The sequence below is a fragment of the Marmota marmota genome, unplaced genomic scaffold (genome assembly GCF_001458135.2).
Source record: "Marmota marmota marmota unplaced genomic scaffold, marMar, whole genome shotgun sequence".
In the NCBI taxonomy this organism is placed as follows: Eukaryota; Metazoa; Chordata; class Mammalia; order Rodentia; family Sciuridae; genus Marmota; species Marmota marmota.
The window spans coordinates 29,607,792-29,631,586 of NW_025999982.1; the positions used below are offsets into that span (position 1 = coordinate 29,607,792).

Sequence of the window (23,795 nt, forward strand, 5' to 3'; positions counted from 1 at the left end):
ATCAACTTTACTAAACCACAATATTTTTGAACTATTAAATGATACCTAAGGGTATTTACATTAAAAAGGCCACATGCATTGTGATGTTTCATCTCATGACTGGTTATGCACACACTTTATTCAAAGGGTTTTAAAACTATACTCCTACTTTCAATACAGCATACGCCAATGTTCTAATAGTTCTAGCAAAATGAATAGTTTCAAAGGGAGCAGAATCATTTTCAAGTCACCGTTACCATTATTTTCCTTTTAGAACAAAGGACTTAACAAATCTGGTTCTACCCAGATGAACTAACATAGTAAGAGGGTTTCTGCTCAATCTAATGCTATAACATCATCAAGCTCTTCTATCTGCTCTGTACATGACCTCTTTGCAGTGACATTCTCCTTCTCGTCTAATTTCCTCTTGTGACTTCTTATTTCTTCACTGACATCAGCATTATTTGAAGGACCTTCTTCATCTGAATTTTGAGTACATCATCTTGCTCTTGTGTAGTAGAGGTGGAAGGCTGGGCTCCATCATCACTGCCATTGGTAATGCTTTTGGCAACATCTTTACTTTGTTTGGGCCCCACTTTTTCTGGGCCATCATCAACAACTTCAAATTCAACATCCTTTTCTAGGTCTTCACTATGAAGGATGATGATCAATAAAGTGTAGTCCTGAAGGAAATCATCTGCTTGCAGCCGGCTGCCATTTCTAATTCCAAATTCTGACAACTTCTTATGATTATTAGCTTCTGTCTCTCCCTCTTCTGAAGATATTAGGATTGTTCCTTTCCCATCTTCAATTTGGACATCTGGTGCTACAATAGCAAATTTTTCTTTCACTATCTTATCTTGTAAGGTGAAAAGAGTCAATTTGTGGACATTCAGTCATAAATTCACCCCTGGCTTGCTGGCACACACATAACAATTGGGGTTGGAGGATCCAGTGCACAAGGCACAAGCAACTTCTTTCTTGGGTTTGGTTGTTTATTCAAAAAAATGTTCTACACTGGTCTATTTTTCCTGATAAAATCTTCAGTCCTTCCAATACTATCAACCCAGCAATCACTGCATTAGTAGTAGCAATAGCAGGAATAATGTTCCCTGCCATTGATTTTACATCAAACCTGCTCTTCATATTCATACTGAAAATATGCATCCTGAGATTTGCAGCAGAAGTGATAAAATCCATTGCAGATGGGTCATCCTTATCCCATATGAGCTCAGCTCCATCTCCTTTTTCTGCTAAATGAACTCTCAAAAGTATCAATGCGCTTTGAAAAAAGAGTTGCATAGCTCTTTACATCTGGGTCTTTCAGACCCAGCTGAGGTTCATTTTGTTGATCTGATGGATTAGATTCTTCTCCTTGATTCTGTACTTCAGCCCAGTCCAATGGAACAGGAGGTTTCCTTTTCCACCATAGTTGATCCACTACCAATAGATACCTGATATCATCTTTAAAAAGCTTGATAGAAGTTTAACTGGATCATATCTAGTTGATTTTGCCCATTCCTTTGTGGAAATACGTTTTATGTCACCATCTTCATTAGATGCTCGAGCTCTGGCTTCAGCTTCTGTTGGTTCCCATGCAGCTTCAGGGTCAGCTCTGTCAGGTGACACTTCCTGATCAGCATCTTCTTCCCCAAACAATGGGTTGAACAAATATTTTGCCCAAACAATGTGACGCAATGAATAGGTTCTGAAGGTGTGTTATGAATCCTACAGCCAGGAAAAGTTCTCTGGGTTGGCTTAGGATGACATTCATAACACTCAGTCACACCCTTTTTTATAGTAGTTACTTGTCTAATATGACCAGCCAGCAGTCCCACTCTCAATAAGAGGAACATCAACTGCCAAACACATCCTATTAACACGGTTTCATGCAGCTCTGTTATCTAATGCATTCATGACCAATATAAACTATCAAGAAAATTCCACATTATAGTCTCGGCTGTGCCTTTGATCGTCCAACATGGTTCTTTTGAAACAAAAACTGCCTGTTGAGGTTTCTGACACAGTAGTGTCCAGATCAACCATGTCAATGTGAGAGAAGCCGTGAGCACAAGGTTCTTAAGGAGATCCCAGCCGATGTTGCCTGCGCCCACCACCAACACCTGGCCCCCATCCACTGCCTTGGCCAGCTCCTTGGGAAAGCCCCTGAGACAGTGTCAGTGCAGGACATCCATGAGCCACAGTGGAGGTGGAGGCCTTTATCCATTCATTCTAAGGCATAGTTTTTATAGTGATTGAAATACATATAGTGTATTTATATTTTTCACATGCTGATACGTATGTAACATTGACATTCCATTTCCATCTAATAGTAACTTATACATGGAAAAATAATAACTGATCTTGGTTTCCTCTTGCTGTTTGAGAGGGGTGCTAGTAACAAAGCAGCTTTTCTAAATTCCTCTATCCACTCATCTTTACTGGCATGTGTGTGTGTGTGTGTGTGTGTGTGTGTGTTTATTTAAATTGATATTTACAGTTAATGGTTCATTCTTTGTTGTTAAAACCTAAGTTTAAGAAGATGTGATCTATTCAATTTCTCCTTTGTGAAATAATGGTTTTAATGTTTGTGTCAGGTGTTTTCTTTCATAGTGTCTTGAGCAAGTAAAGTTAAGTTTTTGACTGCTTCCCTGTGTGTGTGATGTGCTGTTTGTTGGTCCAAACTTCAAAACACACATACAGTGAGTGACAAGTAGTACCTCTGCCCGGTAGGGCAGTGAAAAGCAGATCAATCAGTTAGGTTAGGGCTTCCTGAAGGAGAGTGACTTCTGGTTAACTATTCTGAGTTTACTACTAGAAGTTTCTGTCAGGCATCACAGAGCCTGCTCTGTGATGATGACAGAGTAACTACAGGTTAGTACAGAGAATAACACATACCACATGATTTCATAGGAGAAATGAATGACCAATTTCACATGCTTTCACTTGTCAGTTCAGGGGAGGCTGGGTGCAGTGCAGTGCAGGCTACTTATTTAATACCATGTCATTTGGACTTTTAGGAACTGTATTGGCCCATCAAATCTAGAGTCTAGAGAGTACTCTTGAGTCCCCAGAATATATAGCAAACTACATCTCCAGAGATTTATAATCAAACTATAAATCTCTTTCTAATAATAATCACTAGTTTTCAAAAAACAATTGCTCTCTCTACTGTTTTTCTTTAGCTCACTTTAATTGCTGTAATTTGTTTTTCATCCCCACAGGTTTAAGATTCTAGGAATTATCAATTTCATGTAGCTCAAGTTTCCTGGACTATAAAAATTCATTTGCCTTGATTAATCTGATTAAGTGGAATTTTAAACTATGAACCAAAAAAGTCTTGTTAACATCTTCATGAGACATGTATGAGTTAAGAGTCCAAGGTCTACAAACAAGAATAGGGCAGATGGGTGGGAAGGGAAGGGAGGGGGCAGGGGGTTAGCAATGATGGTGGAAAGTGATGGACATCATTATCCAAAGTACATGTATGAAGACATGAACTGGTGTGAACAAACTTTATATACAAACAGAGATATGGAAAATTGTGTTCTATATGTGTAGTAAGAATTGTGACACATTCTGCTGTCATGTATTTAAAAAATAAAAACGACTAAAAAAACCAACAACTCTATTGCTCACTTTCTATTACTCACTTAACCTGCTCCAAATTCAAAGCATTCAAGCATTCTGAAAGCAAGTCATGAAACTGTGTTAATTAGGCACATTATATTAAGAACATTCAGTCTTCTCTTGGAGATTTCTTACTTGCTGGTGGTAGGTTTAAATGGGCAGGTTTCATGGGCCAGTTAAGATTCTTAACGATAATGTAATGAATAAACACTATGAAATGCTTTTGTACTTTCAAAAAAAAAAGAAATAAAAAAAAGAAAAGGCAGAATGCTTTAAGGTATAAAAATGGCACTAAAAATGCCATTGGCATATAATTGCTTTGATGGTTTATTCAGAAAACATCATGGGTATCATTGTTCAAAAAGCAAGAAATACAAATATTTCAAAGAGAAATGAAAAGATATCCATTCACACTTCCAAATATTAATCATAATTAAATAAGGAAAATTGAAACAATCAATAGGGTAATTTGAATTTAAACATACTTTATTTTCAAAACAAACACCAATCTATTAAACAGATACTACAAATATTTTAAGTTTTAGTCTATGGGAACATCAAAAAAGTTAGCAAAAAAAAAAAAAAAAGATTCTGGAAAAAAAGATTTTAAAACTAGAGCTAAAGGTGGAATCGGTAAAATGAAATTGACCAAAATATGCTGTGCACATATGTGAATATATGATAGTGAATTTCACATTTATGTATATTTTTAAAACATCAATTTAAAAAACTGTACATGAATACAAAGGAGATGAGTAAAATAGAAGAAGGGCAAAATGGGAAGGGATAAGGGAGGTATTGGGAACCAAAGTGGAGCAAATTATAGCTCATGCATGTATGATTATGTCAAAATGACTGACTATTTTGAATAACTAAAATTACTTAATAAAAATGTAAAAAGTGGAGTTAATTAATAAATACAGGTATTGGTTTATTTGTTAGAGTCTGTAAACAAGTCAGGATGGCGCCTGGCAAATGTTAGAGTCTATAAACAAGTCTGGATGGCGCCTGGCATTTTGCCAGATTGAGTGGTTTGTGAAGTAATGCCAGTGAGCCATTAAGTGTGGAGATTCCTTATTGGTTGACTGTTGTATCTAGTTTATGTTAATTAGATAAGCTGTGTGGAATGTATAAATACCCCTCCGGTCCTACAATAAACGGCTCCCACTCCTGCTGCATCAATGTACACAAGTTGCTTGTCACCCCCCAGGTTATTTTGCTGCAGCCGGACTGCAGCATTTATTGACATAAAAAGGACAAAGAAAAAATAATTAATGTATGTTTCATTTGTATCTCTGTACAACATAACAGTAATGAGTAACTGAAATTAAAATTTTAAAAATTATTACTTAAAATATCATACCAATATAAAGTAACTAGGCATTGATTTGACTAAAATAGTCAAGATTAACACACTAAGCATTTCAAAGCATTGCTGAGAGGAATTAAACAAACATCAGAAGAATCAATATTTTCATCTGTCATTTCTCCACAAATTTCTGTATAGATTCATAAGAATCACAACTAAAGGAACAGCATGCTTTCTGGATAAAAGAACAAGCCTATTGTTATTAAACATTTTGTTATTTGGAACAAAATTTTGCATAGTGCAGACAATTGAGTTCATAGAAAATTCTAGAAAATTAAAATTCATAGATAGTGATAGAATTCATATTAATTCAGGATACAGGGATGGGGGCAAGGAAAAAAAGTAAAGAGGGATTAAAAGAGGAATAATGGAAGTATTCATTATCTTTTTGTGTTGTTGATTTATTTGCCTAAGTAGCTAGGTAAATAGAATATATATATATATATATATANATATATATATATATATATATATATATATATATATATATATATGCCAAAGTTATATACAGTTTATTAAATGTAAACCATACCTTTATAAAATAGTTATACAAATATTAACTCTATAATGAGGCAATTTTCCCTACCTAATCAGCAAATGTTTTGTAAAATGTTAACCAACTGGGGAAACAAAGCCATAATAGTTCTTGCAGTTGTATGAATTTCTATATTATATGGAGTTCAATTTAGCCATATATATCAAATTTATGAATTTTCATTACAGTTTTATTTAATATTTTATTATCATAATCATATACTATAAGAGAGTAAATCTTTTTCAGGCCTGAATGACATTTCAAAGACCAGACACTACAATTGATACAGATACCTCAACATCAAGCAACTAAAAGTAAATTCTCCAGTATGGAAATCTCTTTGGTTAACATAAACCTTACTCATATTGTGGGTTCGAGAGTTGAGGTAAAGTGGTCTAGATAGAACTTTTGGTATGTTTTGTATCTTAAGAAAATTGAGCCACATAAACATCTTCACATGCATCTATTGCCATTGTAGAAATGTAGGATGGGATACTTGTATCTGTGAGAAGCAGTTTTGAGTTACAAGTTAATGTACAGAAAGATGCTTTTTGAATAGATATGTAAAGAGATATTGTAGAAAAATGCCACAGTGGATCCTATAGCAGGGATCATTATTACCAGATTTTGTGTGGCTCTAGTCAACTCCCGAGTATTTTAAGAAAAAAACAGAAGAGCAACAAGGAATAACCAAAACCAATATCCAAAAATCATTGAGGAAAAAAGCCCAAGTTTCTCATTGACATTTTTATAAATATGACCCAAATTATAGCTTTACAAGAACTCCCTCTTAAGTATCAATTTAGCATTTCTATCAAGTTTATGTCAATGTAAAACAAAAATAGAGATGACTCTCCCATAAAGAAACTTTTCTTTGGGAATAAATAATAAGACTGAAATCCAGGACTTACCTGCACAAGGTGGAGTGACCTTTGGTTTGTCCTGAGAACAAAGGAAAAGTTGAGGGTTTTATCAGTAGAGAAATCTATGCAAGTTATTTTGAATGAATGTTTGTTTTCAGGTGGCCAGCAGCAGTCTTTCCCATTTAAAGCAAGTTTTAAGGTCAGAGCTGGCAGTGCCATTATCAGTTGATCAGTTACTAAGTGACAGTAGTCTTAAATATAGGACATGCTACTCAAGTGGAATGGCTTTGTGAAAGAGTGCCTGGAGCAGGATTTGAGTGTTTGCCTTCTTCCCTATGGTCTTTCAACTGCATGTTAGTGGGGTGATAGGAATTACTATTTTGTATAATTAGTTTTCACACTTACATTTATAATTTTAGGAAACTGGTGGGTTTTTGACTTACAAGAAGAGATTTAATGACTCTTTTAACTGTGATTACTTAAATAAAATAGAAATATACATACTCACAATGCACACTAACATAATAACCACAGAACACATATACAAAGATGTTTAAAATCAGATACATGACTTTTTTTCACATTTCCTCTAATTTTTTAAAAAAATTCTTCCAGTCATTGAAGAATTTTTTTTTAAATTTTATCTTATTCAGAGAACCTATGAAACTTTCACAATGATACAGTGCTAGTAACCAAAGGCAAATAAGCAAACTTACTTTTTTTTTTAACCCCAAGACTGAAGAAAGAAGGGATTTGGAATCTAGCCTAGATCTCTTTGAAAGCACAAGTAATGTGCACTTTTGCCAAAATTTGATTGTTTCCTCATCCAAAATACTGTGGCCTGAGGTTGGTGCCATTGTGTGCATCATAAGTGTCTCTGACTTTTTCTATTCATCAATTTCTCTCAATTGTGTAGGCTATCAAGAAACAAATCATACTTTTTATTATGTGTGGGAAATAGCAGATGCATTAAGCAAATCAATGTGTTTTTGAAATATAAAACATTATAGCAGAATTAAATGTTTTCTTATTATTTAGGCAGCAAGAATTTAAAAGAGATAGTGCATCCTTTATGCATCCTAGCAACTCTCATTAGAAATCATTCTTGGCTTATCCAGTGATTTAATGAATGTCTTGTAAAACCAAGTGGAAGCTAAACATGACATCTATTTACAGTGTACATCCAGGATACTCAAATACTTTTGTTATTTCCCGATAACTTACTAAAGGTCTGTACTTTGTGGAACCCTTGTTGCTATAAGTTTAGAGAATATACATTGATTTCTCAGGAATACACTAGAATTGGTGAATTTTTAATCTTTTGCATTTGTTTAAAAAGGAAATTGTCCTTAGCTTGAACTAATTTGCTCCATATGCCCCAGTAAGTGCTTAAACTTCCTAGTGTAATGATGCTACTCTTAGACTTCTCAGTACTAGAACAAATTTAATTTGATTTTCATTTACTTTTAGACATCTCAATGGGATCAAAGTACTAAGATATCAAGGCAGAGGCTCAAATTATTATCTTGCAAATCTTCAAGCTGTATTTCCTAAACATTTTGCAACAACTTAAATACACACAAAGATTCAAATATAGACAAAACCATATAAAAGTAAAAACTCTAACAAGTATTTTAATTTTCTTTTGTTGTAGTTGGACATATTACCTGCATTTCATTTATTTAGTTTTATGTGGTGCTGAGGATCGAACCCAGTGCCTCCCATGTGCTAGGCGAGCACTCTACCACTAAGCCACAACCCCAGTCCCCTCTAACAAGTTTTAACACTAACAGATTGTATTATAGGTAGAATCTATGGAAAGATTTACATACTACAGAGTGCCAATTTGAAATCATAGAGTTCAGGGTTTTGTGTTTAACTCAGTGGTAGAGTGTTTGCCTAGCATGCAAAAGGCTGATTTGATTCCAATATCACCCCCACCAAAGAAAAAAAGAAAAATTCTGGAATTTGTCAACATACTGTGAAAATAATTCCTTCATATTTATATAAACATGTATTTCTGCATAACATATTATATATGATATACAGTACCATGTACATAACAATGAAATTTATTCATTGAACATTCAATAATATTTATTCAAACCTTGCTAGAATTCATCCTGGAGTTTTATTTACATAGTATTGGTCCATATTTTAGCCTGAAAATAGACTCACTTTCTGTGGATGGGAAATGATGATTATAAATAAATAGGAAATGAACACAAGGCAATATGAGAAATATGATAAAACAAAACACCAAAGTTTGAAAGATACACTTAAAACATTGAATATAGTAATAGAAATATCTACATTCGTGACAGAATGCATTTAAAAAATTTTGGACAGAAATATACTTACTTTTAAACATGTAAGGGAATACAAAGACAATCAAAAGACAATATTTAATACAACATTCAATTTCTTGAAATATATTATACAAATATTAGGTGAAAATATCAGAAAATAAAATGCCTTACATCATATATGAAAAAGTTTGTTAAATTAAGATATAATAAAAATAATGTAACTTAAGATAGATATTTGTGTGTGTAACACATCTTTTCGAAGTTTCTACAATTATATTTAAAATTTAAATAAATAGATGAGCTATATATAATTATTATCTTCTCATATGAGAATCATGAAAGCAATAACTGAAAGTAAAATAGTACTGTAAATTCCTTAAATGGGGATATTAGTTTCATTTATTTGTTTTAAATTACCAATTTTAGAATTAATATATATTAATGTTTATAGATGCATATTTACAGTATGTTTTTTACAATGTGTTTTATAATAAAACATGTATGTAGTTATAACTATAGTTTTAAAGGGCCATCAAAGTGTAATTTTAGCTATTCACATATTATTATCCAAAGGTTGATGAGTAGTGAATTACTGTATGATTGAAAGAAATTTGCAATGGTCTAATGGAAATATCTTTCTCAGTTCTCAAAGTTGGCTTCAACATTTTATTAAAACTAAAAATCTTATTTTTATAATAAACCAGATAATTCTCTAAACCTACAATTAACAGATGAAATTATAGCAAATAGTTAAAAATACAACAATATAAACAAAAACCAAAGCCCATTATATACATAAAACATTCATGTCATATTATCTATTTATTGTCTCTCTTTCTCTCTTTTTATTGGATTTGTTCATACAAAAATTATTTTAAGGTTTTATATTTCATATTTGTAACTGTGATCACATGATTGTGTCCAACTAATGTTGGATGTATAGTTTTTGTTTGATGTATAGTTTGTTTGATGTATAGTTTCTATAGAAATGTAATTGACTTTCATTGTGTAATAAACTATGCATTTAAAAAATTTTAAAATGTTTCATTAATTTTTATTTATAAATAATATGTACTCTTGGGCTGGGGATGTGGCTCAAGCGGTAGCACACTTGCCTGGCATGCGTGCAGCCCGGGTTCGATCCTCAGCACCACATACAAACAAAGATGTTGTGTCCGCCAAAAACTAAAAAAAAAATAAATATTAAAAAAACTCTCTGTCCTCTCTTGCCGCGACCCCTCGCCGGCAAGGGAAAACACGACACAGGATTCTTCCTTCAGCAGTTTATTCAGGCCTTGATTCATGTATCATCTTCTAGTGACCCGTCGCAGAGCGCCCAAGCACAGCCTAATAAAGCCTCCAGCATACCAATCTTAAGCTGCCACGTGGACCTTTCTCATAGGGTGGTAAGGGATTGCGTGCCAATTCTCCATATTAGGAGTTGTTTATCACAGGCCACAGTGGAAGCCGGCGCCATCTTCTAATGGCGGCCACGGTCTAATTAGAACGGCTCACCACACTCTCTCTCTCTCTCTTTAAAAAAAAAAAAAAAGAATATGTACTCTTGAGGCTAAGGTTGTGGCTCAGCAGTAGCGCCCTCACCTAGAATGTGCAAGGCTTTGGTTTTGATCCTCAGCACCACAGAAAAATAAATAAATAAAATAAAGCTATTGTATCCAACTACAACAATCAATCAATCAATCAATAAAATTAAAAGAAGAATATATTTTAAAAAATTATTTAAACATGTAGGTTTTTTTCTATAAATGCATTGAGACACATAAACAACCAATATATTTCATATCATTTAACATTTATGACCAAAATTAAAATTTTGACTTTATTTAGTATTAAATTTATAATGGTTACATTGTACTTTTGTCTCTCCTCCTTCTTCTCCCACTTCAGTCTCTCCTTCTTCCAAAGTAACAGTAAATATAAATAAATGATTGACCATGCCTGCATGGTATGGTAGTACCTATGTATGTATGGAGAACATTGGTAACAGATGATGGTTTGATTATAGGTATGTTGTTGACCTCTGTACCTTGCTAGCCACTTGAAGCTACTCCTGCCTGATACAAATATTTTATATTTTACAAGGCTCAAGTGTCTATGATCAGGACCTAATAAAAACTTGTTGTAAACACTCCTGTCATCCTAATGGGACCAACTTGGCTTTGAGTGGCACAACAGGACCTCAAAGTCTCAGTTAAAGTCTTCTGTGAATACTTGATTCAAATAAAATATCTCTCAACAGATATTTTATTCTTCCACTCTGAGCAATTTCTGAATGAAGCTCTAGAGTAACAGAGAATTCTACATTTTTATATGAAATGTATAGGTAAAGGAAATCTGTAAAGGTAAGCGACAACATGTAAACCACTTTTCTGGTTTGCTGCCAAACACTAATCTTCCACATGCACTTTCTACTCCACCCCATCTACACCATCTTCCTGAGACTCAATCCCTGGGAGTGGAGCTGGGAGTGCTGGTGTGGGGTCTCTGCAAGGAAATGTCTGGTACACTTTTTTTAAAGCAACTCAAATTCTACCAATTAATCTATCTCTATAAAATATTAAAGATTATACATGTTATCTAATTATTATTTAAAATTAATATGTGCATATAATATGGGTATGTGTATACATGTATATTCATGGATATCTAAATTATTTTTAAATTATTTTTTATCAACAGTTACATTTTAAACTTTTGCAAAGATGAAGCTGGGAGCCAATATGTAGTGAACTTGCATTTATAAATTTCTTATGATCTCAGTTTATTAAATCTCACACTTGAGACATTTTGACAATATTATTTATCATATATTTATATAAAATGATAATTTTAAAATAACTATACTGGTATTAGTATAATACAAAAATTTCATCATAATAACTCAGAAGATTTAATATACTTTTTTGTACCTTAGCAACTTTGTAGAAAATGATAAAGGAAGTTAGAACAAGAACATATCTTCATAGAATTTAATTCTAACTTTGTATAAGTGTATGATCTTATACTGGCTAAACTTTATGTTGTTCCATTTATCCATTTATAAAGTAGGAAACATAATATGATGCACTTGTATCACTAGAATATTAATGAGTATTAGCAAATCAATATATAAGTCAAGTGTTCTTGGGAAGTAATTTGATTGTAAAGAATCACTGCTGAATGGAACTCAGAGTTATATGATGTAGAACCAGCCTTATTGAGAATAGAATATGTTTCAGTGAACTTGTAAATTACCCCGTTAGGTATTAGGTTTTTACTTTTTCCAGTTTATTGACATTAAATAATCTTCAGTGTGGACAAGGCACATTTGTCAATGTCTATTTGTATCTTACAATTTTTGCAACTAAATAGGCTTGGGAAATGCATTTCAGTTAATTGGGCATATCATACATGTTAACCAGTGTGATGGTCTATAGGATACAGGAGGAGATGGGCCATTTGTGATGAATTCAATTGATTTCATTCCACACCAGTGGACTCTGAATAGCTAAAGACACTCTCCCTCTCACATCCAACCATACACTCAACTGCTTTCAACATAAGATTAAATATACTCTTCATATGTAATCATATCATTTTCAATAGTATGTGTTATGCTATGTGTCATAAACACATTATTTTATTCTTAATGGGGATTATTTTTATTAATGAGCATTACAAAAACAGATTTATCAGAATCTGCTTTGCAAGGTCTTTGCTGTGAAATACTTAAAACAGATAGATATTTGGAGATATAAGATACTTCACTTTCTATATCTTTCCTTGAAAGATATTTCTTCAGAATAAACTTATTGTTACATTTGCATTGAAAAACTCATGCCTTGGTAGGAATAGAGCTAAAGGATTTCTGGGGGTCTTGTTCCTTCCAGAATTCTATTCTAAAGTTGGGCTTTTGCTTTATCCCTCAGGGTGGGGGATGATCCTACTTTCAGTGGCAGGAGAACAAATTTTGTGACAAGAAGCTCTAGACTTCTAAGGGTACTTAGAAAGTGTGCATACACTCTATATTTTCCCAAGAAAACCAGCCCAACTTGGCAGCTGGTATGACCAGAGACTGTGTTTCATTCTATAAATGGGGAAAGCAATCCTAACATCTCCATGTGAACTAATAAGCTTTCCCCTGCTTTCCACATCCCATTGCCTGACTTAATGATCACAAACAGGGAGCACTACCATTTAGAGTATATAATTCAACTCTGATATTTATCTATAGAAATAGACATTTCACATGAACATTTCACATGAACAAATCCATGCATGCTATAAATGAATATTTTAAATACATAGTTTTGTGCTAGAAATACTTACCATTGAATGCAGTTCAAATCTAACTAATGGAGTGAAGGATTCTGATGGCTATAATGATGTGTAACTTCTAAATTCTAGAAATTTGACATATCACAAATATCTTTGAGATCCAGGCTCACAGAAGTATGATGTTCGTGTACTGACACATTTGTTATTTTAAATTGCACTATTTAGATGTAGAACTACATCAAAACTCAGTAGCAATCTTTTAAGTTATGGTCAGTGATGAGTCTCGATATTTTATTTACGTATTTTTTCTGTTAACAAGTAATTGGGATGGATATTGTGCAATAATTCTTCTAGAACAGAATCTGTATGTTAGTTTTTATTGATTATACTTTTGAGCATTTTACTCTTAAATAACTTAGTAATCACAGTCATCTTGTGGAATTGATTTTTAGCAATAATGCATATCCAAATAACTCCCATCCTAGTAGAAAAGAAATGAACTATCTTACTATAATTTGAAAATCTCTGTTTGTCAAATAAGTGGTATCACATAAATCTTACTAGAAAAGAGCATAACACTTCAATGTTCATTTTTTAAATACTAGAGTTTGGCTTTTTAATCACTCTTTCTTGATTTGTCTGGGTCATACATATCATTTTTTAAAAAGAAGATTTATAGTAACATATATACAAAAAAATCATCCCACTTAGATGTTTACTCCATTATTTTTTACAGATGCTAGGTTCATATTATTGCTGTCAATATAAAAATTCAGGACAATTCCAAAACTTCAAATTTATTTTGAGACACATTCTGGTAAATTTTGTAACATAAACTCTAAACTGGTCATCTGAGACCTGTTTTCTATCCTAGTGGTTCTACTGTTGCAGATCATAAAATAGTACAAAAAATACACAGCTTTTTCAGTTTCTCTGTCTTAGCTGAGCATAATGTATTTGAGATTAATCCAGCTATAAGTAGTTTGTTCCCTCTTATCACTGAGCAGTGTTCCAACATGTGAATACATAGCCATTGATTTTTCTTTTGGGTTGTTCAGGAACTTCCAAATGTTACCATTTTTTTGGCACTTATGAATAAAATCACTACAAACTTTCAAGCACAAGATCATTTGTAGATACACAATATTTGCACATATTTAATTAATACTTATGTGCAATTGAAAGAGCATATAGTAAATGCATATTTAGTCTTAAAAAATTGGCCAAAGTGCTCTCCAAAGTGACTAAATCACATTGAACTCCTACCAATAATGGTAAGAGTTCTAGTTATTTCTTATTCTCATCAACAGCTTTTATTTTCAAATTCTGATTATGTGTTTCCTAATTTTATGATTCTAAAAATCTATAAAGGTAAATTGATCAGGTTTTAATGTATAATTTTTGGTGGGTAATTATGTTAACATCTATGTATTTACTTATGTATTATCTATATGCCTTTTTGGTAAAGCATCCTTTCAAATTGGTCACCTCCTTTTTTTTCTTTTGGTACCGGGATTGAACTCAGGGACACTGAACCACTGAGCCACATCTTCAGTCATGTTTTATATTTTATTTAGAGACAGGGTCTCAATGAGTTGCTTAAGGCCTTGCTAAGTTGCTGAGGCTGGCTTTGAACTCCCTATTCTTTTGCTTCAGCTTCCTGAGCCACTGTAATTACAATGCATGTACCACGCCACCCGGCTTCACTTCCTTTTTATATCAGATCTTTTTAAAACTTTTATCCCTGTGTTCTAAGCATATGTGTTTCTGAATTTTAATGTTTGTTAATAGCAACATGCCAACATACAAATATGTTTTGTGTGAATTTTCTTCTGTTTTTTTACTTCTTTAAAAAAAATTTGCACTTCTTTTGAAGACAAAGACTTTTGAAAATAATTTCAAATTCTAATTGCTTTTCCCATTTTTATGGTGCATGCTTATTTCATTTTATCTAAAAATGTTTATCTAACTTAATATCACACACAAAAAATTCTCTTATATTTTCTTCTAGAACTTTGATAGATTAGGTTTTTTTTAAAAAGAAAGAGAAAAGAGAGAGAGAGAGAATTTTTTAAATATTTATTTTTCAGTGTTCGGTGGACACAACATCCTCATTTTATTTTTATGTGGTGCTGAGGATCGAACCCAGTGCCGTGTGCATGCCAGGCGAGCACATTACCCCTTGAGCCACATCCCCAGCCCTGATAGATTAGGTTTTACATCTAGGTGCATAGTATATTTTGAGTTAAAGTTATTATACATTGCAGATGATTTGTTGGAGCTATTATTTGGGGAGGGTATGGCATATAGATATCAAACATTTCTCCACCATTTCTGAAAATTTATTTTTTTTCTTTTTCATTTTCTGAGCTACATCTTGTTAATTTCCAGTTGTCTTTATAGTCTTGGGTCTGGTTTTGTATTCTGTTCCAAAGCATCATCATGTGCTTACTATTTCTCTAATACCACTCAATGTTGTTCACAGTGACTATGAAGTTTGTAATTGAAATAGATGGACTTTGTAAAACAGGGTTGACTGTTTACACAAAAAGTGATCTTATTGGAATTTTTAATGTGAGTTTACACTTATAAATTGATTTGGAAAAGTTGATAACTAATGATATTAAGTTTTGTGATACAAATAATATAACCAGTCATATTGCCAACACTCACATATGTCCTTTTTGATATCTGATATCAATGCTCTAAAATTTTAAATATACATGCTATTTTAAACTTATGTAAGTATTGTTATAATTAAAGGTAAGTATTTCATGTAGATAAGACTATTATAAAGGGTTAACAAGATAGAAACACTTGTGAAGAACAACTCTAATCATCCTATTATACTGTAGAATAGTGGAACATACCCATTTCATCTGTGTTTTGCTATCTTTTGTCCAACCTTCCAGGATCCCTCATGACCCAAACCTTCCTACTTCTAATAATTACTATTCTACACTCTTCTACTTTATGATCAATATTTTTTAGCTTCCACATTTAAGAGAGTTACATGGAATTTTTGTTTATGTGTCTGCCTTATTTTACTTAACATGGTGCCCTCCAGTTCCATCCATGTTACCATAAATGGCAGGGATTGTATGGCTTAATAATATTCCATTGTGTATATATACCACATTCCCACATTTTTAAATACATTCATTACTTGATGGGCAAGGTTGATTCTATATCTTGGCTATTGTGAATAATGCTCCAAAGAACATTTATATGTAGGTACATGATTGATATGCTGATTTCATTTTTTTAATATATCCAGAAGTGCGGTAGTTGGCATTTATATGTTAGATATCTTTAGTTTTAACAGAAACATTGACATAATTCTGTAATGGCTATACTAATTTACATGCCTACCAACAGTATAACGGTTCTCTTTTGTTCACCTCCTCACCACTAATTATTTATTTTCTGCTTGTTTGATAGGAGCCATTCTTACTGGGGTGAAGTGATTTCTAATTGTGGTTTTCTATTGCACTTTCTTCATTATGTGCCATTAATATGCAATACTGTTTTTATTCTAACTTAAGCATTTTCTGCCATAAATTTTACTGTAAATGTTGCTTTAGTTTGGGTTCACAAATTTGGATATGTTGTATTTTCATTTTCATTCAAATCAAAATATTTTCTTATTTCCAAAGTCACTTTCTCTTTTACTCATTGGCTATTTAAACACCTCTTTGGGGAAGCAGAGTGCAGTCTCTCTTCTCTGATTCTACCTATCCAATAATATTATTATTTAACTTTGGTGGTACAATTTTTCAGCATTTTTGTCCTTTTTCACAAGGGAGAAAAATTCTGCTTTGTAACTCTGATAGGCTTGAGCAAAGGACATCCCTCTCCCCTTTCAAAAATGAAAAAAAAAATCACAATGTTATTAGAATAGGGTGCTGAGGGAACACCAATGCTTCCTGCTACCACCTCTTCTTCCAAAAACATGTTCCCTAGGTGTGACATGTGACAAGGTTTGCTGCCCTTTACTTAGTGGAGTATGGCAATATTTTTTTTCCATCTCTAAATTGTACTAGTCTCAATCTCCCAAGTAGCATCACTTCAGTGTTTCTCCTCAACACCCTGCAAGATAACAGAAAAGAGTCTGTCATATGTCCCTTCCATACTCCCCAGAGAATTTTTATAGTAACTTACATTATTCTTTTCTCAGTTTGTTTAAATACTAACCGATTTCACATCCTTATATAAGTGGCCACTGCAATCTCTTCCTCTTATATTCTGCAAAAATATGACAGTAGACATGTACCACCAATCTTTCTCCAAAAGATTTTTTTCTTTCTGTTTTACTGGATGGTTAGTATTATTAAATGAATTTCATTCAGTTGTGCTTTTGTCATTTACTAAAGTTTGACTAATTTTTAAGTATGATGTTTTTTCCAGATTTCAAATTCAAGACAGAAGCCGCTACTATTATCATTAACCGTTTTCAAATTAAGAGAGGTTTCAAACTTATAACTTAAATAAACTTGTGACATGGTCATATTTTCCTATGTTTTTTTAACCCAATGTTAATAATCATATTGCATTTAATACAGAAATAAAAAGTAAAAGAAAAACTAGATTATTGTTTTATGTCTACTTCAATTATCAATATGAATCTGTTTAATAATAATATTTACTACTCACAGAATAGCCAAATTGTGAAGTTTTTCTTAAGCCAGGGTACTTTTATACAATAAAAATACTAGTAGTTTTTTTTTTTAATTCTACATTTTAATCATAACCAATAAAATGTTCTTATCATTTGTTCAATGAAGGAAATACATATACTGAAAATAATACTTCTAAATAAAGTCATTAATAGTCACTATATTTTCTAAATAAAGAATATTAGCAGGATTGAAAGTATTTGAATCAAATATCTCTAATATGTCTTTGTTGTCTGGTCTTAGAAAATGATTTAACCTATCATTTGCTTTATATTCTCATTTATATAAAGAATATATATTCCATTTTTAATTATAAAACTAATGATATACTGTAAGCAAACACACAGTATAGTTCCTAGCATATAATTATTAATTATATATTTAATAAATATATTTGAAATATAACAGAAAAATATTAGAAATTATATATGTTCATTTTGAACCCCAAACTTTCCCTATATATTATGCTCCCACTTTGATTCACCTATTGCTCACCATTCTTAAATTTTGTAAATTTGCAAATTTACTAATTCATTGCTTTATTTAGTCAGAATTTCCTTTTTTTCAGTCAGCCATACAAAGTTTCATAGAGAAACAATCTTCCCAAGTCAGATTTATGAAATGAAAATTTTACAAACATTTTATTTATATTGTCTTGTAAATATTGTGAGAAGAGATATCCAGCTCATAACTTTTTCTCCTTTTTTTTTTCTGGTCACATTTTATTTTTACCATAGCATTGCTTCTGGAAAATATTTAACAGAATATTAGTAAGCAAATTAGTTTAGGATATGTATATGTAAAAATATATATGTATATGATTATATACACTTTATATGTAGTATTTTAAAATATAAATTATATATATGCCTATAACATAAATATATATTTTAAAGGAAAAACATATTCAGCTTTATAAATCTTAATATCAATGGATGAATTAAATAGAAAAAATTCAGAAAACCTTTATTGGTAGAAGAAACCATCCAATTCCCTGATGTTGTATCATCAGAATGAAGAATATGGCTTGGTTAAACCACTTAAAGAAGTGAGAGCACTGAGCTCAAGAAGGATGTAAGGTTGAGAAAAGAAGGAAAGGTCAGTAGGCAGTAGAGTATGTGGGGCCTTCTGAATCATGTTAAATATTTTGGTATTTATCAGTAATTAGTAATAAGTCCCTGAGAGAATTTCTTTAGTCAAAATGGAGTGTCAGTTTGGAAGCTAAAAATATATGTATATACAATGATCAAAATTATATAATTTGAAATTTGTCAGGTTCATCTTTATGAAAGTATTACTCACTTAGAGACCACTTCCAAAGTTATTTTGTCTTTAGTTTGGGTTATAAAATTATATGAGTTCATAGGTAATTAAATAATTTACTCTTGAAGATTCATGTTCTTTGATAACAAGCAAGGCTAAAGTTTCAAGAGAAGGTTAAAGTTTGAAGAGAAGGCTAACAAGTGAGAGACTGAAATTTATATTTTTACCATAGCTTTTTTTCTGAAAGAATTTAGATCATGAGTCATACACTCATAGTCTATTCTTGAGCTATTTGTTATATGAAATTTATAATTCTGTGATAATAAATTTTCAATCCAGATCAAGATAGATAGAGCTAGTATTTAGGAATGTAGTAGAGCATTAAACTTAATTTCTTCTGTTGTAAGATCAGGGAGCTTCCTTGAATAAGAACTTGTTAGACACATAGATAAGGTTGTAAGCAATGAGAGAAGAGTATGTCATCATTGATTTTTTACATAAATTGCACTGAGGACCAGGTACCTTAACTGAAAATAGGTTTGGAGATAAAGCCTATTGAGATGCAGAGCTTGCCATTATAATCAATGATTTGTTATAACTGAACGGGTTCCCCAGGAAATCCTGCATATTTTCACATTTGTACCAATAAAAATCATTTCCAAAATGAAATTCAAGAGAATGATTTTTTATACTATATTTCAGTTAGTCTCTGAACTAGCTTTCCTCTTCTTTGTCAACTTCTATGATCTAGTTAGGAAATACTGTGTCTATCTTTAATTAAAAAAAAGTATTTGATCAACTCAACTACATGCCAACCTCTGTTCTAGATTTGGAGTGGACAATAGGGAACAAAATAAACAAAACACACCAGCTCTCATGGAGGCTTTATTATATTTGCACAAAGAAATGAAAATATATTGTACTATGAAGTGTTCACTATAACCATCAAAAATAAAACAGGCAATGGAGAGCCATTTTTCCTGTTTTTCCTGATAATTCTTTCCCATAAGAACTTTTTACAGATAATCAAAGCCCTAAGGATTTTTTTACTTTATTTCATTTGTGAGGAGTTGAGAAGATCTTCACGGGATTATTCTTTTGAAGACAGTCTAATAGGAATTGAATCAGTCTGAGCAAATTTAATTGACAGTGCTGCTAGTATAAAACCTTTATTTAAGCAACTTTATTATAAATGTTCTATTGTACCTACTTCCTAGAATTCATAAAGGTATAAAAAATTATCTGATTACACAGTAATATGAGAAATATTAGGAATTATTCTGTGGGGCTTCTGAATTTTCATGTTAGGGAATATTAAAGAAAAATTACGTGAAATTAAAAAAGTTTATTGTCTTTGAAAAAACATAAATATTGAATGAAGGAGACAAAAGACATTGATTTAACATGTCTCCTGCGTTTGATTAGGGTTTGGTGCTTTCACTCATTCTGGGGGATTATGTTAATTTATAGTGACTGACATGCCAAAGTGAGCAAGTTCAGGATATTTTATTTTTTCCTTCTCCTTCCCCTGATTTTTCTTTTTTTCTGTGCTCTTTTTCTAGCTCCTCCTTATTACATCATTTCCCCCCACCACACACTTCTCTTCATCCTTATTCTTCTTTCTTTAGTGCTCACATATTTTCTTATGATAATCTCTAGTTAGTTTCAAAGGTCTTTTACAGAGAAAGAATGTATACAAGCAAGTGAAATAAAAATACACTACAGAATAATTTTTTAAAAAACTGTATTACCTTTATTATAAAAATTAGATCAAATATAATTATCCAAACATTTAACAGGCAACTGCTCATCTAATGAAATAGAGAAATAAGGGTGACATTCAGCAAATCTAAGAATGTAAGATAAAGGCATTAACAAATACATTTACCAAAAATGATGACTAAAGAATAAAAAATTTGCTTTGGGGAACTCCTGCCTTCCCTCCATGAGATACAGGTTGCTCTATGGAGGTCCACTTTGAGTAAAAGGAGACTGAACTCAGCAAAGCCATGACACCTTTTCTATGTGCATAATCCCTGCCCTATGTATGCCTTGTCCAGTTACCTGCCATTTGCTACTGTGGACCTCTGGACTGCTTTGATGCTGAATACATTTAACTATCCATCCCTACCTGAGAGAGAGCAACAACTTTGGATTACTTGCCCCAACTTCACCCTCTTTCAGCAGGAAGCATCTTGTAGATGTCTTTGCCCATTTTTCCATAGAAATGGAATTCAGAAATTGACAGTGGTGAAATGTGACAGTGGTCCACTTTATGCTTAGAATGTAGCCCTTGCTACTTTGGCACTGCAACTTATTTTTAAAATGGACAGGTTTCTTTCTCTTCTTCTCTCCCTGTTCCTTCCTTTCTTTGGTACCACGGATTGAATTCAGGGGCACTTAATCACTGAGCCACATCCTCAGCCCTATTTTACATTTTATTTAGAGACAAGGAATCAATGAGTTGCTTAGCACCTTGCTGTGCCTCAGCCTCCTGAGCCACTGGGATTACAAGCATGCACCACAAAGCAGGCTCTCCTTGCTCCTTCCTAATCTCTCCTGGTCCTCAATCTGAGGCAAAACAGGATTACCTTTCTTCCCCATCCTAGGCATATTTATCTGTCCTTGAGTACACACCCACTCATCTGAAGGAAATAATCTAGAGTTTAGGGATGGTACCAGAAGATCTCAAAAATGACTATCTCCCAAATTAACAAGTGAAATACAACTCCAACAGAGAACACTTGGAATGTAGCCTTTGAAGTACATCTTTAAAAGCCCCCTGTTCCTGCTGATGGGCTGAACCATAGCATCTGGGACAAAAGTCCCCTATGATTTTCCTTTGCTAGCAAAGCAATAAATCTTCTTCATCCTTATTTCTCAAAAAATAAATAAATAAGAGGCAGGGGGAGGGAAAAGAGATGGAGGGAGAGAGAGAAAAGCAGGAAGGAAATGTGTGTAATCATGGGAGATGAAGTTTTTTGAAAAATTATGGACACTGAAAAATTTTAGTTTGTTCACTAAATAACATTTAATTAAATGTTATTTCTAGCTTTTTATTTCATAGGTCATATTTGGAGGGAAGGATACAGTGAAATTTTTTTCAGAATATGTTGAAATCCCTCTTATTTATGAAAATCCTACCTGTAATTTGATAATTCATTCTTTGAAAGGCATTTCACAATGACAAGCTCACATGGTAAGGCTTATACCTATATCTAAAGTGGGCATTGAAAATGCCCTTGTCAGAGTAATTGCTTTTGTTTGAAATATTACCATATGTAGAATAAGCTACACTCAAAAATACTTGGATAATATATTTCTTTGTTACTCAAAGAATAAATCATATTTTCAAATTACCAAAGGAAACACAAGAAAAGCTTTAAAAGGGCAATGAATAAAGCAGTAGATTGTGTACACAAGGGTTAAAAATTATAAACGATAAAACTGTATAATACATGCCAGATATTTACATTATATAGTACATACAAAACTATAAACTATATACTAGATTGATTGTTAGAGTCTGTAAACAAGTCTGGATGGAGCCTGGCATTTTGCCAGAGGGAGTGGTTTGTGAAGTAACGCCAGTGAGCCATTAAGTGTGGAGATTCCTTATTGGTTGGCTGCTGTATCTAGTTTATGTTAATTAAGATAAGCTGTGTAGAATGTATATATACCCCTCCTGTCCTACAATAAACGGCTCCCACTCCTGCTGTATCAAGGTACACAAGTTGTTCGTGACCCTGGTTATTTTGCTGCAGCTGGGCTGGGGCAATTGATGTCTACTATCAATAAGTAGCAGCTTAAACTAGTCTTAAAATCATCATAATAAAGCCAAGATTTTTATAAGGAACGTGTTTAAAGTACTCCTTTGTAATCCTGGACTTTGGGAGTTTTGGCCTAAAAACTATAAAGGGTGATTTGCCTCTCAACCATCAATTTGTGCATATGACAGAATCTTTGGATGTTAATGACTGCACAAAAAAATGAGTCAGTTTCAACAATTTTTAAGTTTTGGTACCACCCAAATTTCCTGACTTAAAACTCAACACTCTAAGCCCTCTTCTCAGTTTGGAAATTCTAAATTTGATGATTCTGTTTAAGTTGAGAAAAATGGCTTTGGTTTCATAAATTCCACATGTGCATTTATATTCTTCCTTAATATAAGAATAAGAAAATACTGGTAGTGTATGGAAAGTAAATCATTCAGTCACTGAGTTTTTCTTTAAAATAATTTTTCTATAACAAATTTATTCTGTTTTAAATTCATCTAAAATTCAAAAATTGTAAAAATCTGAGAGCCCTGAAATAATAAAGTATATTCCTTTTAGATTTTACATAAATTGAGCTACATCACCAATAATTTATAAAGCACTATGCATAATTGGAATTATATTTACATTATAAGTTCATATGCTTTTAAATAATTTATTTGACCTTCCAATGGATTCTCCAAACCTATAGCCTGGAAGTATCACTATTCTATTGCATTGTCTGTAGAGACACACAAAATATACTTCATTGCACAAAGAGGACATACCGATTTAAATTTTAGAAAGTAAATTTCCACCAAGAATAGCATTATTAAAAATGTAATAATTTTATAAGATAGCTGAAAAGTGACTTAAGAAGTAATTGAAGAATATACCCACTGGTTGTACTGAGAAATGAAATTTTATGCCAAAATAAATGTTACCAATCTTAACTTAAATTTTAACTCTGTTCAGTACCCAAATAGTTTGTGGTATTTGTTGAGGAATATTAGGACAAAAAAGACACTGAATAAAATAGGAAAGTAAGTAAGTTTATTGATTGTGGGTAAATTAAGCCTAAAATTTAGGGTATGTTGTCCTATTAAAAAAAAAAAAAAAAAAAAAAGAAAAAAACTTT

At 32.4% G+C, this 23,795-nt stretch overlaps 1 pseudogene across 1 annotated transcript in view; it reads right to left on the minus strand.

Annotated features, from left to right (window-relative positions):
* Positions 1 to 272: 272 nt before the first annotated feature.
* The window catches only part of LOC107143692, a 24,528-nt pseudogene continuing 1,005 nt past the window's right edge, over positions 273 to 23,795 (minus strand). Inside the window, exon 2 of the transcript XR_001503708.2 lies at positions 273 to 2,145. The product of XR_001503708.2 is annotated as an SUMO-activating enzyme subunit 2-like (transcript). The remainder of the gene's footprint in view (positions 2,146 to 23,795) is intronic.